The sequence below is a fragment of the Parus major genome, chromosome 1 (genome assembly GCF_001522545.3).
Source record: "Parus major isolate Abel chromosome 1, Parus_major1.1, whole genome shotgun sequence".
Classification (NCBI taxonomy): domain Eukaryota; kingdom Metazoa; phylum Chordata; class Aves; order Passeriformes; family Paridae; genus Parus; species Parus major.
In genome coordinates, this window is record NC_031768.1 from 53758258 (window position 1) to 53776761 (window position 18504).

The window sequence follows — 18504 nt, forward strand, 5'->3', positions numbered from 1 at the left end:
AATAGAAGGGAATATCATCTATATAGAATTATTAAAAGTGAATTTGAGTAAATATTAAGATGAAATTATAACTTCTTTTCTCCTTCCTGAATAGGTATACATTTTTGAATCTCACTCCATAGAAGAAGTATTGTATGGTGTCAGTCACCATAGAGAAACAGACACAATTCCTGCAGCTAAGCACAATGCTTCAGTTTTGCAATTTTTTTTGATTGTGGAAATACCTGTGAAGTTAATTTATATAAAAATTATTGGCATTTTTAATGTTAATAATAAACAGGTATGGTAAATAGATGTTTTATTCATTTGATCCACATACTATTAAAATCAATGGAATCATGCATTATTTTAGCAATAAAAAATGGAAGACAAAGCTGTAGGCAGAGAGGACTACAAAGAAATACATTGCAGTTACAGAGAATAAAAGCAAAATGAAAAAAAACCCCAACTGAACCAACCAACCAACAAAACCCTCAAAAAACACCAACAAACAAACAAGAAAACAAACACCCAAAAAGAAGCACAGTGTTTGGACAGAAGACTTACTGGTATTTTAGACCTTGATTTTATCAAATAATTTTTTATTTGTGGCAAAGTTGTCCAATCATGGGGTCCTTCTTAAAGGATGGAAAACAGCTTGGTACCAGCTGTGGGACATCTATAGGGTTGTTAATTTTTCAGTGTGGAACAGTGGATTATGAGGATGTTCTTTCCTTCTGTGTCCAGCATCTTTCTAATACAGCCCAGAGTACAGCTGACTTTTTCCCTCCATGGGCAACTCCTGTCTTATGTTCATGTTCAGCTCTCAGATCCTTCATTGAAAAAATATTTTCTTGCCAGTTGACTCCAGCTTGTATTGATATGTTGGGTTATGCCTCTCCAGGTACAGGACTTTACATCTCCCTTTGCAGTTTACATTCCTGACAGCCCACTTCTCCACCTTGTTGAAATCTCTCTGAATAGCACTCCTGTCTTTTACTTGTTTCTTTACATGCCTCCCTGTCCCTAAAAGGGGAAAATTAAATAATTATCCTTTTTTTAAGATCTTAAATGTAAAATACTCTTGTAAGTAATAAATGTGAGTTTCAGGCTGAGAAGTAAAAAAAAAAAAAATTACCTTATGGCATATTTTTCATTGACTGATTTTGACTTTTTTTAGTATGGTATGGGAAGTTGTGAATAGCATTAGTAAACTAGAAGCTTTATCCAGTTTCTATCTATGAAACCAAGATGTTTGTCTCTTGAATTCCACTCGAGGAGACAGGCAATTTATTTTTAATTTTTATAAGACTGAAAATTTTAAAGATAAGTTCCTTTTGGCTCTTTATCTCACTTCTGATTTAAACTTCTGGCTTTTATTCTGTAAAATATTTTCAGCTCATGGTATGGATTGAAAAAAATACTTGAATGCAAAAGCTCCTTCCTGATTCCATCCAGGTGTCTTTAGATTTATTTTAGTTCTGAAAAAAGGATAAATTACCTGAATGCTGTTAGATTAATAGATGGCTAGTATTTATTTACACTTATATTAAATTGTTTCATGCATTACTCGTGCATTACTCATGCATTATATAAGTAACAATGGTTTAATAAATTTATAGTCCTCCTGTCTTTTTCATTTGATGAGTAATGAGATCTATGCATAGGCAAAATTTAAAGTAAAACTGCTGGAAACAAGAGGTCTTTAGAGAATATTTATGGTAAGGAAAAGGTATTATAACAACACTTACCTGTGAACTTAACTGTTGACTTTCACAGCCTAAAGACTCAATGTTTTGTTTACTGCATGAGCTAACTAATCAACAAAACCGATTTTTCTGCACACACTACAGGACATCTCTGGTTTTGCTTGCTGAGAAAGAATTTGTCTTTGTGGAAGTATCACACATCATAAACAGTATGATAGCTGCAGTTGATATTCTAGTGATTTTACATAAATTCAAAAGAGTGCATCTGAAGCCATTTGCTAGTATTTTTCATGCTGTAGCTAATGAACCACAGAAAGGCATTGTTGGAGCTAAGAGAGTTGTATTGGGTATATTTTAACATGCTTTAATGTATAAAGACAAAAATTACATTTCTCACTAAGCTGGCAATAAGAAATGCTCTATGCTGTGGTGAAGCTATAGACTCTCTTGTAGAGTCATGTAATTTAGAAGCTTTGCATTATTTTGGCTAAATATTAGTATTATGAACCTCACATGCCCTCTACCCCCAATAAAGGAGGATTATGTTAGGCTACAGAGATAGGCAAGTGAGTGAGCCACTGACTATGACCTGGCCTGATATTAAGCTGACTGAACAGGATATGAAAAACTACTGGTTGTGACATGAAAAATTTCTGGATGTAATAGATAGCAGTGCAACAGCTGGCAAATGTTAATGATTGCACTATGAAAGACCATCACATTTTACAGTTGCTTAGGGGGTAGTTATGTGAGAACTGACAAAATATCATAGACTGCTGGCAGGGGATACTTGGGACCTTTATAGAAGCAGAATTTTCTGATGTCAACAGCACCTTAATAACTAGATCTGTAATACCATAAAGGTCAGAGATTACCTTGGTAATGGTATAAGAAATAGAAAATTTGGGTGTGCATATAGCAAAATTGAGACTAAATGGGGAAAAGTAATTAAATGAGAGTTACATGCTTGAGAGGAGACCAAGAAGGGAAAAGGGAGCTATGAGGACAGCTAGAAGGAAAGTCAAGAGATGGGAAAGACATAGCAAGTTGTGTGATTGGTACTATTTGGGGTTACCCACTGGGTAGCCTTGCTTGTGATCTCTGCAGTCTAAGTCAGGGTAATTGTCTGACTATACATATTTCCACAAGCAGAAATGCCAGAGAGCAAAGTGCTGACACACAGAGACATCTCAGTAACAGGGTGCTGGTGCCCATTTCAGGTTTGGCAAAGCTGATATTTATCTACCACTTCCTAAAATAATTTGACTGTAGATATATAGACAACTAACTTTGGAAAAGATAAAAGAACAAACCCCAAACTAAACTTCTCAGTTCATAAAAATTGTATAGCATTTTTAATAGACTGAGGGAGAAGGGCATAAATTCCAAATCCCGCATTAGTGGAAATCTGTAAAACATAAGTAAACATTTTGTAAGAATAGGAAAAATATAGTTGACAGTGTATTACAGGAATGAAGTTAGATACGAATGAAGACATTAAATAATGTCTTCAAATTTCAATCTTATTTTTTCAAAACTCTATTAATGTTCTTTTTTATTTTTAACACAAATTAACTAAAGAGTTATAAGAAAATATATTGTTCAGCTGCTCTGGATACCTTTATTATGTGTATGGAACTATGTATTTCATGCCTGTCCACTCATTTCCTTATAAATGGTTCAATATTCATCCAACACGTGCATTTCTATGGTATGACCTTAACTTAATTGCAACATTTCAGTGTACATTGACTTGGTGAAGCAGAACTTCATTGATTTATCAGCAGGACTATATAAAAGATGAAATTACTCACCTGGGAGTATCAATAGAATGTCAGTGAAGAATGCATTTGTTTTCTACCTGTAATGTCTCAGTCCTGAAATAACACGTATAAATATGACCCAGACACAAAAAGTACAGCATTCTTTTTTTCCCCTGTCACCCATGTAATCTTTTATTTTTTTACATTTTCTTGCAAACAACCTGTTATGCAATAACCTTTCTCATTATCTTCAGAAAGTGTTCCTGAAGTTAGGATTTCTTTTTGTTGTGCATCATTGTACTTTTGGAGATATTTCATTCCAGCTTTCCTTCTTCATGTACACTTCAACAAAAGGCTGTTGGAGAACAACAGTGGGCTGGTGGCACATTGTTTTCAGATTCCTTCAGAAGCTTTATTTTTTGGTTTCCTATTGTTTTCTTACTTCTTCCTTAAGATGGAAGTGCCCTGCCTGTGTCAGGCCCAAGCAAGGATGGGGAGGATCTGGGACTGCCCTGTGTTGGACAGACAGGAAAGTTCAATTTGTCTCCAGCCCACCAACCACAGGTCATGGCTGAGCTCCACAGCCAAGGGAGTGGCATCTTAGGGAAGGTGTATTTAAGGAGAGAGAAGTGAGGAAAAACATGAAACAGTCCTGCAGACACCACGATCAGTGCAGAAGAGAGGGAGGAGATTCTCCAGACACCTGAGCAGCCTGTGATGAAGTGCATGATGAGACTGGCTATCCTCCTGCAGCCCATGGGGAATCATACTGGAGCAAATATCCATATTAGAGCTAGTGGAGGACACCATGCCATAGAACCTGGATGCCTGAAGGAAGTTACAGACCATAGATAGCCCACACAGGAGTAGGCTCCTGGGAAGCTGAAGCCCAGGGAGAGGAGCCCATCCTGGAATTTGCTGCAAGCCCAGACTTGCTGGCAAGGCTGATGACGCACGAGGGATCCAATTGAGCAGTCCATTCTTGTAGGACTGCACTCCATGGAAAGGACACAGTCTGAAGCAGTTCTTGAGGTGCTGGAATCTTTAGAAAGAGCCCATGATGGATAAGTCCTTGAAGGACTGTATCCCATGAAAGGAAACTCGTGCTGGAGAAGAGTAACAGCATATCATGGTTAACCTCAGACAGTAACTAAAAACTAGCTGTTCAGCCATCCCATCCCATCCCATCCCATCCCATCCCATCCCATCCCATCCCATCCCATCCCATCCCATCCCATCCCAATCACCCCCAACCCAGCCTAGTGAGATGGGGGAGAGAATCAGAAGATTAAAAGTGAGAAAATTCATTCATTCAGCTAAAGGTAGTTTAATAGGTAAAGAAAAAGCTGCATGCACAAGCAAATCAAAGCAAAACAAAGAATTAATTCATTACATTCCATAGGCAGGAAGTTGTTCTGACATCTAAAGGAAAGCAGGGCTCCATCACACATAATGATTTTGTGACATCACCACAAATATCCTTCCCCTACCTTCCCTCTTCTTCCCCCATGTAAGAAGAATGCTTTAATGCTGAGCACAATGTCATATGGTATGAAATGATCCTTCTTGTCATTTGGGGTTATCTCTCCCATCTGTGTCCCCTCCCAGCTCCTTTGCACCCCAAGTCTCTTCACTGTAGGGATGGTAAGAGAAGCAGAAGAGGTCTTGACTTTGTGCTATAACTAAAGCATCCATGAATTACCAACAGTTTTCAGCATATATCCAAAGCACAGCCCTACTCTATTTGCAGTCAGGAATAGCTTAAGTTATTTTTCCCCAAAACAAGACTTTTGTTGCCTGTGGCAGTTACTGGTAAGCAATTGCCCTGTGTTTTTTTGAGCCCATAGGTTTTTTAAACAGCACCTTATTTTCTTCTCCTGTTCCACTGAAGACAGTGAGTGAGCCATCCAAGTCTAACCCTGCATGCACTGCATATATGCAAAAATTAAATTTATTTTTTCCCTAAATAAATAAAATAAACCAAAACAACTAGATACTCTTGATACTCTTTCTTTTTGAATGTGGTGTCTTTCCTTTTGGAATTCAGGTTTAATTGAACCTGAATCAAGAGGAATCAAATCCATAGACAGGTAAATATTATGTAGAAATCTGAATACCATCTTCTCTAGTTTAATCATGTCCCTGATTTTATACACCAATATCCTGATAAGAAGCTATATATACAGGTTAAATCATTGGTATGTTTTAACAACAGCTCTTTTAAGTTCTGTAATACCTTAAGCTAACAAATATCTACTCAGAATCTCTCTTCTTTGTTTTTTCTTTGGTTTTTGTTATATAAATAATAACAAATACTTGACTATGACTTAATCATGATACAAATAGGTTTTTTTAAGATTTATATAATGTTGCTCTACTTACTCTGGGAAAATTGTCTAGAGATACATGAAATAGTCAATAACCATCACTTCCTGATATCTTAAATGAATCTTAATTTTATAAAGCATGTAAACAGGAGTGAAAAGACAACTCAAAACCAGTAGACAATATGTATATGTTTTTTTTTCTGTAAAGTTAGACAACTGTACCTTAAAAGGATCATTTCCCTCAAAATCTCCTAAATTCTTTTTATCTTTCCTGCTATGCATTTTGCCCTTTACACAGTGGTGATAAATGAACTCATTCTCTTTGATTATTCTACCTCTCAGAATGGCTTTTAAACTTTATAGTTTTCTTTAAATTTCTTCTCTTCCACTCTAACAGAGCAAGCTTTGTAAGTCATTGGAAATAGTACAAAAGAGAAAAAATCTCACAAAACTCCTCAAATATATTTCCAGTTTTAAAATTGTGTCTTGAGAATTTTCAAAAATGAATGATGTGTCATGGATGATATATCAGGAAGCTTCATTCAAGTGTGACACAGAAATTCATATGCTGTCATACATCCCCTTTGACACTTGTCTCCACATAAAAGTACTTGAATTGCTGAGTTGCAATGAATTCACTAAAGGGGAAATACTATACATTTTAATATTTCAAACTGAAAATTTGCACCAAATTTCTTCTCAGCAAACTAATTCTGTAAACATTACGTGCTATTTTTAGTTCTAGAAACAAATCTGCTATTAACTTATTCTTCAAAATGAGAAATAAAACTCAGACTCCTTGTCTCTGATAATTTTTTTTTTTTTAAATACCAGCTAAAAGAGAATAGTCCCTGTGGGTGACAGCAAAATTAACAAACCCTGATGCGTACATGTGGAACAAATTCCTTGTGTGTCCTTGGAGCCATCATTATACAGGTTCTCAGCAGAGCGCTTTCTTTTAATCTTCTTGCAATCTAACAATGAGTTACATATCCTTTATTCTGTCCTAAAGCATAAAAGCCTTTGCTGAAAGTGAAAGCTACAGCAGTTTGGGCTAGGGGTTTTTTGTGTTTTGTGTTGGGGTTTTCTGGTGCATTGGTTGTTTTTTCTTCCTCTTCCCATTATGGTTTTGTGACCTATGAAAGAAATACAGAATTCAGGCCAGGAATTTCAGGTGAAAAAGACCAAAACAGCCTTTTTCAAGTTAAATTTTGCATCCCAGAGTAAGATACTCACAGAACCTAATCTCCTAGACTGTTTAGACCTGTGACTATGAATTTATTTATGATATTGTTAATTACCAAACATATTTACAATAATATTTCCCTTCTCTCTCCACCATCATGTGTAGGTCCAACATAAAATTATATCAAGGAGGCTGAGTATTTAGTTTGTTAACTAATTCATTTCTCCTCAAAAATCTCATTTGGCCTACATTTGAAAGTACTTTTCAATATTTTGGAATGCAAACATTTTCTCTCTTCTTTGGTATAGGAAACTGAGCTGCAGAAAGAAACAGGAGTAATCTAATCTGTATGAAGAGACTGCACAGAATGAATAATTCGCCTTAATTCTACCCATTTTTTGAGCCATTAAGTATTCTCCATCTGGAGTTCATCTGCTTAATAAAGGCTTATATAATAACATAAATAAATAGCCAGATACTGGTCACGATTGCCTACGAAAGGGTTCTTTGTATACAGCACGTGTCATATGCTTTTTATTACAGCTTCTGTAAATATTTTGAAAATAAAAATTCCATCTATATTTCAGAATGAAAAATAAATGAAATACAAAGGCAGTGGTTAAGAAACATGTCAATCTGAATTAAGTAAATGCAGTACTGTAGGAGAAAGAGAGCCAATGCAAATTCAGAAATGCTTCAATCATAAACTGGCAGTACTATGTCAGAATTTAAAACAGTGATGTATTCAAGAACATTTAAATCCTGGTTTCTGTGCTGGCATAATTAATTAAGGTAGGTTTGATGTTGAGTTTTATGATTTGTGCTGGGAAATGGTCTGAGACTACCAATTCATTCCTCATTCATCATTCAAAGATAATTATTTTCAGTGGCTACCATGTGGACTGGACTTGAACGAATATCTTTAAGTATAAAAAGGAACCTACTCCTTAAACAAATACCAGAATAAGGGTTCTTTCTTGTTATTTTTATCAGATTTGGTTTTATCATTCATAAGAAACCCAAGTTATACAATAACAATGCATTTTGAAATACAGAAATAAAGAGAATGAAGGTTAAGATGCAAAGTTGGGATCATTACAAGAACATTTTTTTTAAACCATTTTTTTAAAAACTTTACCAAGATAGATGGCAACTATGTAAGTAGATGGTTAAGATTTTTTACACCATCACAGTCAAGAATGCATTTAATAAATTATTGTGTCACTTTTTTCTCCAAAAATTCATTTCAATAAATTGTGCAGTCTATTTTTCAATCACATCACTGGAATTAGTGCAATACTTGGCAATAAAAACAGCAAGCCAATTCTGCTAATGTGCAAAGGAAGCTATGACAGCAAGATTTTCTTGCACTGGTAATCAACAGTCCTGAAAAATACAGAAGTCAAAAAGATCATGATACATTTTAAAATAAACAGTTCTACTTGAAAAACTATATCCTCATGTAATTGATTTTGAACAAAGTTTCATACAAACAGCATAAAAAAAATTAATTCTATTTGCCTAACAAGGTGACAGACATTTTGTTTCATTGATGCTGAATAAAATGAAGATCTCATTTAAATAAGTACTAGAATGTAGTAGAAAATCCTGTGTAGGAAAAGTAATCAAATTCTGTGGCAATAGCTATTACATCCCTGTAAAGTTTGTGCTTGAGGAGAGATGTGGAGCTCTCAAGCTCAAACATCATCAACATTGAAATGACCTTCTTTGTCTAACAGATATTCCACTTACAGTGGTATTTCCACACATACACTGCCCCAGGTTGCTACAGAGAATTGAAGATAGTATTTGTATAAAGAAATGCAGTGCCACCATATGCCCAGCAGGCTTAAAGCTGTTGAAAACTTGGCCTGTAGTATTCATTAGAGTAAAACCTGTTTTAGACCATCCTGAATAAAATGCAGCAGTAATAAAACAGCTCTGGTCTCAAGGTACAGAAGTGCAATTTTCTCTTTGTTGTGAGCTATAATTGGTGAATATATTAGTATTTGCAACTTGCTAGGAAGAGAGATATTGCCTGCTATTGTCTTCACAAATAGTTGTAACTGCTTTGCATCCTTTGCTTTCGTGAAGGGTATGACATTCAAGTCATGAACTGGAAGGAAAGAAGTGTGATATTATTCTTAGACAGAAAACTGAATGTTCCCCTAGCTAGAGGACTGCAGCCAGCAATCTTTCCCAAGGAAAAAATTAGAGATGCATATTCATTTATCTATGAGAGGATTTTCTGTAAAGTGTATCTTTTCTCTATAGGTGGCACAGAGTGCAATTAATTAATTCCTAGCCTTAAAATGAAGCAGCATTTATCCAAGAGATTAATAAATGGCATGCAGCCTTGATATATTGCCAAACCTTCCTTCAGTTTATTTTTGAATGATATACTGCCTTTTCATAAATACACATTCATTAGTAAAAAGCATTAAACAAATGTTGTACAGAAATGAAAACAAATCTGTTTGCCAAATTGGTTATGCTTGAGGCAAACATGAGGGTTGGATTTTTGTTTGTTTTTATTTTTGATTTTTGAAATAAAGCAGGAATAGTACTCCTTCTGATTTCATTTTCATTTGTGCGTTTTTATGGTTTCTTTCTTCAATATGCTTTTACAAGCAATAAAAAAAAATGCTTTACCTTTAAGAGTTACTTTTTTGATTTATACAACAGGTATTACACTTTAGCAACGTTAAAATATGTTTTAAAAATGTATTTTCCTTCTGCACTTTCCTCCAAAAATTGACAATAATTTTACATACTGTTATTACATATTCTCCAGACCATTAGCAAATGTATAGAAATTTGCTTTTGTCCAATAGTCAACTGGCAACAGTTTTTGTGATTATGAAACAAGCCCAAATCACAGCAAAATCTAACCCCAGAGGAAAAGAGAAAAATCTTACTATTCAAAATGTTAAGGTAAGCCCACATCTGTTCTATTTGTTATATTAATGAGATTAAGATGGTCAGAATGTAACATTTTAAATAAAATATAACATTAATCTGATGTATGTTCAGGTATGGCCCCATGTTCATTTCCTACTAAGCCACAAATTTTAGAACCTATTCAACAGCAGTAAAATAAGCATGTATGAAATTCAGTTGGTCAGAGTGATCTTCCTGCTGAAATATAAACAATCACATGTTTTTATTGCAAGAAGAGTAATATGTTTTAAGATATCAGGTCAAAACAAACATTAACTCTTGGTTTCAAATTCTGTAAATTTTTATTTACTGTTGGCTAAGTGTTTCCTTTCCTTTATTTGTCTTCTGAGAGACATGTCAATGGAGAGATTCCACAAGGAACAACAGACTTGTGTGTCCTGTAATGTCTATTAATCCGCTGTTTTCCAGATGAAGAACCAAATTTTGTTTCATTAACTAACTTTGATTCTCTCAATCATATAGCAAAATACTTTTTTCCAACCAAAAATACTATTGGAGACTCATACATTTTCCAAAATAGCAATCATATCCCATAAGGTGTAATTATCAAATTGCATTTAAAGAAGCAACACTGCAGATGAAGATATTTATTAAAGCATTCCAGCTAAAATACTGAAAGACTATAATGACAGGCTGCTTTTTAAAGCATTGCTTTCTGCATTCTCTTGTAGGACACACATGACAGGACTGTAATTCAAATGGTACTTACTTTGCATGTGTACAAGCTGTAAATTCTTTAGTAGGCATCTGGAATTTGTTTGGCAATAAATTAAAAAGCTTTGAATAAATAGTGTTTCATGCATTTATATACAGGAGAATGATTTCTTCTGTTTAAGTGGGCATGAGATTTCTGAACTCAACAAAATGAAGGTGAATATTTATCCTTTATATATCTGGGAAGTATCTAATTTTTGTTCCTGGCATTTATTTTGAAAGTTTTTCTATCTGCTAATCCTCATTAAATCTCTCTTAACACATAGGAGTACATGACCAGGAAAAATGCTGTAATTTTAGTAAGTTTTATTGCACTGCAAACAGCTGAGTCTGTCTTTCATGCAATCATTAAGACCTAATTAAAAACTCAGAACATCTTTTACTTATCGTTATATTTTTTTGAGCATTTAAAAGTAAACTGTGACTAAGTGAATTAAAAAAAAAAACAAATCAAAAGTTAAAAAGATTCTTAATTCTCAAGATTCTTCTGTTCATAAATATGCCATATAGTTAACCATATTTTTTACTACTGTTTGTTCAAAGAGGAGAAATTATGGACATCACATAAAGCTCTAGTGTCTTTTACACTTCTTACTGTTTATTAATCAAAATGACCATCTGCTTACTTACTAACAATGTCCTAGTTACCAGGAATAATTTAGTTGACAAAACAAACTAATAGAAAAACAAACAAATGTTTTCAGGCAGATCCTCCCTATCCATCAACAGCAAAAGTGGGTTACATATAGATTTTTATGCTTTGGGAGTTTTTGTGCTCTTTGTGAATAAGTATTCCAGGACTCATTTGAACAATTTGAGAAGCCTTTTGTTTCTGAAGTTTGAGAACTTTAGAAAATTATTTTATAATTGAAAAATAAAGGTTTCAAAATAATAACAGAAATTATTTTTTTTCTTGTTCTTCCTTTAAGTTAAAGCAAAATGAGTGGATCTATATTTATAATTGAAGTAGTTGATCAAATTCTTCATGGTATGTAGAAGAATTTAGAAATATCACAGATCCATAAAATGTGTTTCCTAGTCAGAAAATGTAAACCATGTCCATGTATGGCTAAAAGCAAAATTTAACAAGAACATATGTAAACACAGAAATTAGAAAATTGACAGAACTCTAGGGACTAATATTTATTAATTCTATAGATACCATCCTGGGAACTAGCCACACTGCAAGAGAAAGACAAAATATCATAAAGTGACAGTTATATTTTGCTGTCATATAAATTACAATAACTAAGGAATATTATTTCTCATGCCTCCCATTCACTGTCAGTACATAGATGCACTTCTGGGGAATGATTTGATTTTGGAAAAATATCTAAACACAAAATGGAATTAAAAGTTAGCACAAGTAATTTAATGAGGAACAAATGTAGTATGTATAAAAACGTACTCTTTAAACAGCCTTTCTACTCAGTGGAACACTATCAGCTTTTTCCCATTTTTGATACAATGTTGACATTTCTCAGACATTTCTCAACTGGTTTCTAAACGTTATTTCTTTAGTTAATGCTGCTAAAAAGGAAACCATGTCTAATCATGCTGCAATTGTTTATAATTGTTCAAAGACATGCTGGTACTGGAAGATTTGGAGAGAGACGGAGATTTCCTCAATTCTTACTGTGCCTAGACTAACTGAAAGGCACCCTGTTTTCATTGTGTTAATTTCTTGTGTAGAAAACAAGGCAATCCTAGAGACTAGCATGTGGGCCTCCTGCTGTAGAACTTATCAAACTGTATACAAATGAGATCTTTTTAAACAGTCAGGAAGTACAGGAATGGTTGTATAGAACTAACACAGTCAAGTTAGGTGGGATAGGTTTTGTACATGGTTTAAGATACTGAAAACAGACTTGAAGGGATCACATAGACATATTTGGAAGCTGGATTACATGAGTTTACTAGGAAAACATTGCAAGGAAGTGTCATTTGATCCAGATGAAGGTGTCCTTGCAATCAAACTCCTGTCACAAATCAATTCAGATGTCACCAAGAAATTTATTATCTTTTCCAGAGTTGTAGAAGGTAAATTAACTTCCCTATTTAAAAATAATTTAATTATTTTGAAAGAACTGTCTCTTCATCAATACCAACAGAAGTGACAGCTGGAGGTTAGCCATTATCTGTTAGATTTGTGTCCTTGTATATTTTTGTTTATGGCTTCTTCCTTTTCCTCTTATCACTAGTTTCAGTGAAAAGCTCCTTCACCAGATACAATTAAAGAAAGACTGGATGCTCCTTCCACCAACTTTTGCAAAAAACTTTTGGTTAATGGGAGAGAATCTCACCAGCAATAGCATGTTTCTCTAGAAGTACAGTTAAACTACATTGATTAAAATACATTTGCAATTTCATTAATTGAATTGAATTTTTTCACTGAATTTACCTGCAGCAATGAAAAAATTAACACATTTCCACAAGTTAAGCCTTTGTTTTCATCAATATGGCAAAATGTTAGCAAGATTTCTCCTGAATTTTAGAGCTTTTCTAGTCTTACACTTTTTTGCAGTTCAGTTATCTGTCTTGCTTACGTTTGAAGAAAATATCTGAGTGATTATCTATGTTGTGTAATCACTTCTTTCAAATACTTTGTCCCTCATAATTTACATCACATTTTACTCCATCTCCTCTGAAAACTGAGTTATGAAGCATAACTTTCATTACCTTAGAGTGAAAATTTGAGGCAACAAAATTCATAGGAAACAAAACTAAATTCCAGAAGGTCCCCTACTAATTTCATAAACTTCAACATTAATTACATAAATTAGTGTCTAGCAACATTAAACCAGAAAATTTTGATTATGACTTCCACAGTAATATTCAAAGTAGCATTAATCATTCTAATAGTAAAGAATAGTAACCACTGTGATAGCTGTGTATGGCCTTCATTTTCCTCCTTCTCTTACTTCTCTCCCTTCTTTCAAACAAATTTTGTGAGACTAACTTACCCCAATTTAAGTTTCTATGTCACAAACCTAAAACAAAGTTCATCACTTTCAACTGCTTTGTCCTTTTGCAGACATTAGAAATAAACTGTTTCAATAACTGATTTAACTCAATGCAGAATTAAAAAATCTGTGGTGAAACACTTCCAGAAGATACCTATTTCTCTCTAATAAATACAGAAGAAGCCCAAAATTTTCATCTCAAACAAAGGAGTAGTATAATACACGATGTAAGGCTGTTCAGTATTGGCTATCAGCATCAGCATTGTGGGCTCACTGTAGATAGATCTGAAATAAATTCCCGTGTGTCTAGGACAGTGAAGTCTTCACCTACAGAATATACACAACTGAAAATAAAAAAGCTAATTAAACCCAAATAATGTAAATTATATTGGATTTTAACTTACACAAGTGTGTTTACTAGCAGCACTGCTTGTATAAAATTGTTGTGCAAAAAATACTATAATTAATTATCAAATTGCTATTATTTCATGCTGATATTGCCTACATATCATTCAGCATTTGTGATTTATTATGAGACTGATGGTTTGCATCACTTGGAATTCTTTTAATTTTTTGGTTTCCAGATCAAAAGTGTGTCTGTCAAGTTTTCATAATGACTGATGATTAATACAAAACAGAAGTTCACAAGATCTTTAAAAAGAAAAAAAATATTCATAAAGGCTTCCTTTCCTAAAGAAAACCTTAACTGAAGAACACCAAAAAAACACAAGTTGGTACAAAAATTATTTATAATATGGATCTTTAAATGAAAAACTGTAATATTTTATGGTTTCTTCCTTCAATAACTGCCAAAAGGAATTTCTTTCTGTGTGTAATTGAGTTGGAAATGTGTTTTAGTATTTCAAAGAGAGTTGTTTGATCTGGCTCTGTAAGCAAAATATCTATAAATTTCTTTTTTCTTAAAAAAATAAAAAAGAAAAAGGGAAAAGATAGAAAAACCAGATTAACAATAAATGTGTTAGTGCAGATTTCAGTGCATGCCCAAGAACCTAAAGATCTGCATCAAGATCTGTTTTATATTGCTCTAAACGTTACAGAAATCGCAATCAGTTTTGTTCTTTTTAATTCTACAGTCTTTCAACGTACTGTCCATGTTTTCAATATACTGTTTTGTTGTTATTTGCATACAATCATTCTCATAAGCTGCCATCACTGGCTGCATTGCAAAACAAGCAAACAGGTATTGTTGTTAGTAGCTGTATATAACATTTTTCATGCTTCCTTGCCATTTCTTCCCCTTCTGGCTTGCATGGAAGAGGGAATGAAACCAGTTTAAAGTTCTTCAGGTTTGTCATCCATTTACTCCCACTGATTTGTAAACAGCAAAGAATGTGCAAACCCCAAAATGGTATATCAGAGAAATGCCTTTGTTAAGATCTATTTTTAAGAACTAAGCACTTAAGCTACTATGATAGAAATGTAGCTCATGTTACAAGTATTTGTAGTGAGAAGCAGAATTTAAAACACAACCTAATTTACCTAACTCAACTTTTGAAAGATGCAAGCGTAGTAGATTTGCAAGATTTGTAGTAATTTTTACTTGCTGATTATCACTCTGTCAACTTATTGTTTTTAAATTTTGTCCACACAGATTTATCAGTTTTGGAAGACATCATGATATCACTGTTTTGACTTCTACTATATCATTAAATCCAGCCTTTTTTAAGGAAAAATACTGCCAGTTGGAAGTATAGATTTGGCCTATTACAAAGCAATTTTGTAACTAAATGAGAAGTTTACACTTTGGGATTCAATTTAAATCAAAATTCAATTTTCCAAATGGCTAATCTTCACCAAATAAATTTTGCTTGTTAACAAATCCCATTAAGTGTTAGATAGAACATGAAAAGTAAATGGTTTTGTTGGTCAAAAATTTAATCCTATTGGTTCCCTTTGTCCAGTGGCTGACTTAGGCCTGATTAATTAACCATAATACAAAGACGAACAATATAAAACCAAATCCCATGGGTTTTATGAAAGATAAGCTGTAATTAGCCAGGATGGAAGTATTCATAAACACTTATCTCTTGAATATTTTTTTGTCAGGATGCATTTTTTTATTTTCATATCAGAGGGGAAATATTTAGTGTTTGTTAACTGACATTAATCTTTTCCTGTGGCATGCAATATATTTCACTGTCCTTAAAAATATTAATGTCAGTTAATTATCTGCTTATCTGCATTTCTCCAAGTTTTTATCTCAAAGCAATGAAAAAATCTTGTTCTCTCTTTGTCCAAGGTCAGTGATAATCTTAAATACCTTAAATACATATTTACACAGTATTTTTTCAGTTACCAGCACCTGAAGCACATATACATTCTGTTTCATGAGACCGTTTTTCATTTTCAAGCATTTTAAATTTGTATTCAAGCCATAATTTCACAGTATAAAGTTTGCCACCATGACAGGTGATTTTCCAGTGCTAACAAAATCTTTTATTTCTACTGACATGCTTGATATTACACAAACTTCAGCCTATTATTGTTGGCTTCAGTAATGCACAGAGGAAAAAAAGGTTCATTTGGTTAGAAATTAACATCAGGTTTACTCATTCCATAAGTCATTACTTGCAAAATTTTCTGAATAAAATTTCCTCATATATGCTGTTCCTTGTTATGCCAACACCATACTTATCTTTCGATATAAGTAAAATAAGCAGTGTGCTACTTTTTGGGTTTGGAGATCCAAAGAATCCATCCATGATAAAAAGTACTTAGGAACAAATAAACTTTATTTGCATTGTAAAGCAGGAAATCCAAATATCACCAAAGTAGCTCTGGAGCAAAGCTAGAAGTTTAATGTATTTATAAGAGTGAGCAAAAAAGTACAATGGGTTAACAAGCTTTATAACATTTTCTTTACATGAACAAAGTATTGTTCTGAAGTTTGTTTTGTTTTTTGGTTTTTTTTTCTTTAGCACGGTTCCATTTAGATACAGATTGGAATGATTGTACCGCTGTACCATAGTTCCACTGCTTCCAGGAGGCCAAAACTCCTGTTTGGAATTCAAGTCTTCAATGATTTTGAGTGTGTGTGTGTCTGTGTGCATAAAAATAATTTTATAATTATTATAGTTCTGAGTCCTGCAGGATCTTTTTTTTTAGATTGCTTCTAGGCTCTATTTAGTTTCCAAATAGGCACTGGATGGTTCCTTTTCATTTACCTCTCTCTAAGACCAGAGCCATGACATAACTGTCTTGAAGAATCTCTTCCTAACACCAGTATAGTTGAAAATATATTGCACATTGTTTATTTATTTTATCAGAGCTCTTGAATGTACAAGCATAGGATGATAACAAACACCCATCATCATAGTTATGCTATTTTATAAAGAACCAAAACATGTGTACCTGTCTCCCTGCTCTCAAACCCCGCCCTCCAAAAAAAAGACAAAACCCCAAGGTTTTAAAAAAACAAAAAATTTAAAACCTTCATACCCTTACTTGACTCAGAAATGTTATATTTAAAATATTTTTCCTAAACTTATAATAACAGTCTTGTAAGCAAATAACAAATGTCTGGTTAGTTATCCCTTGTTTTGTATATCAAGTGAGCATAAAAAGAAATGAAAACACATTTAAAGCAAACAAAATATCAACAAGAAATAGCCCCAAACAATAATGTATTTAATACAGCCATAGGAATATACCCTAGTGACATTTATAGCCGAGATCCATTTTTAAAAGCTATTTACTTCTAAGGCTGGAAAATAAAATCATGGTACTTAAAAGAAAAATAATATGTGAGGTGTTGTAAAAAACCAAAAGTGAAGAATGATATACATGCATTTATAATATTATATCAGGATATTTCCAGCATTTTGTATTGTATCCAGGAAGATACTGCACTTTGAATTATTAAGCTTCTCAAAGCATCAGATCTGTCTTTCAGTAATTTGTACAGCATCTGGTTTAATAAGTCTGATCGTAAGACCAATAAATGTCACAAGGATAAATTACTGGTGGAATTTTAACTTCAGCACCAGTCCTGTAATATATTGTCCATGAGCTGATAATGAAGATTAAAATCCTTTTATTCTGCTTGACTCTGAAAAACCTGGGACTTGATTCAGAGGCATATTCTGAACAATATTGAACACCTTAAATTCTCACTGATCACAGAACATCTTCTGATAAAAATCGGACTCAAATCTCTATTCAGCTCAGGTTAATGAAAGTTTGGCCACTGAGTGCTGTGTTATCAGAATTTGTCCCATAAGTTGAAACAGTAGTTCAGTTTAAGAAATAATACTTCTAAATTGTATGGGAAATAGAGACTCATGTAATAGAACTCCACATAACATGGAGCTCTAGTGTTTTACTTTATTCAGCCTAATGATTTCCATTATCTCTTTAGTTGATAGAATCCATTTCAAAAACCAATAATCTCTTGAAATCCACTGAGCCACAAATTAGTCATTAGAGAAAATTTTCAGAGATCATTACCTTTTCTATAGATTTTAGCTTTTCATTTCCTAAGTACCCATGTCTAGTGTTGCTCATAAGAAGAGGAGGGTAAAGTATTCAGTTACAAAAGAATGATTCTAGTATTATTTATACTATTCACTTGTTTTTAATTTGCACTGCTGCAGTTTTATTAAAGGTCAGCACTGTATCACTCTTAACCTTGAATTTATAAATGTATACTATTAGGTTTTAATGCAAAAAACAAATGTCATCAACACTTCATTGTGTGCCACTTTAATGACCTATTATTTTCTATAGGAGGAATTTTGTTTTTCTAAACTAGTAAAATAGTATCTGTCACACACACACACACACACACACACACACACATACATATATAGAGGCATAATTTCCAGCACAGAGGGAAAAGTAAGAAATATGGTTCGTGATTCCATTTTTTCATTGTCTTGGTTT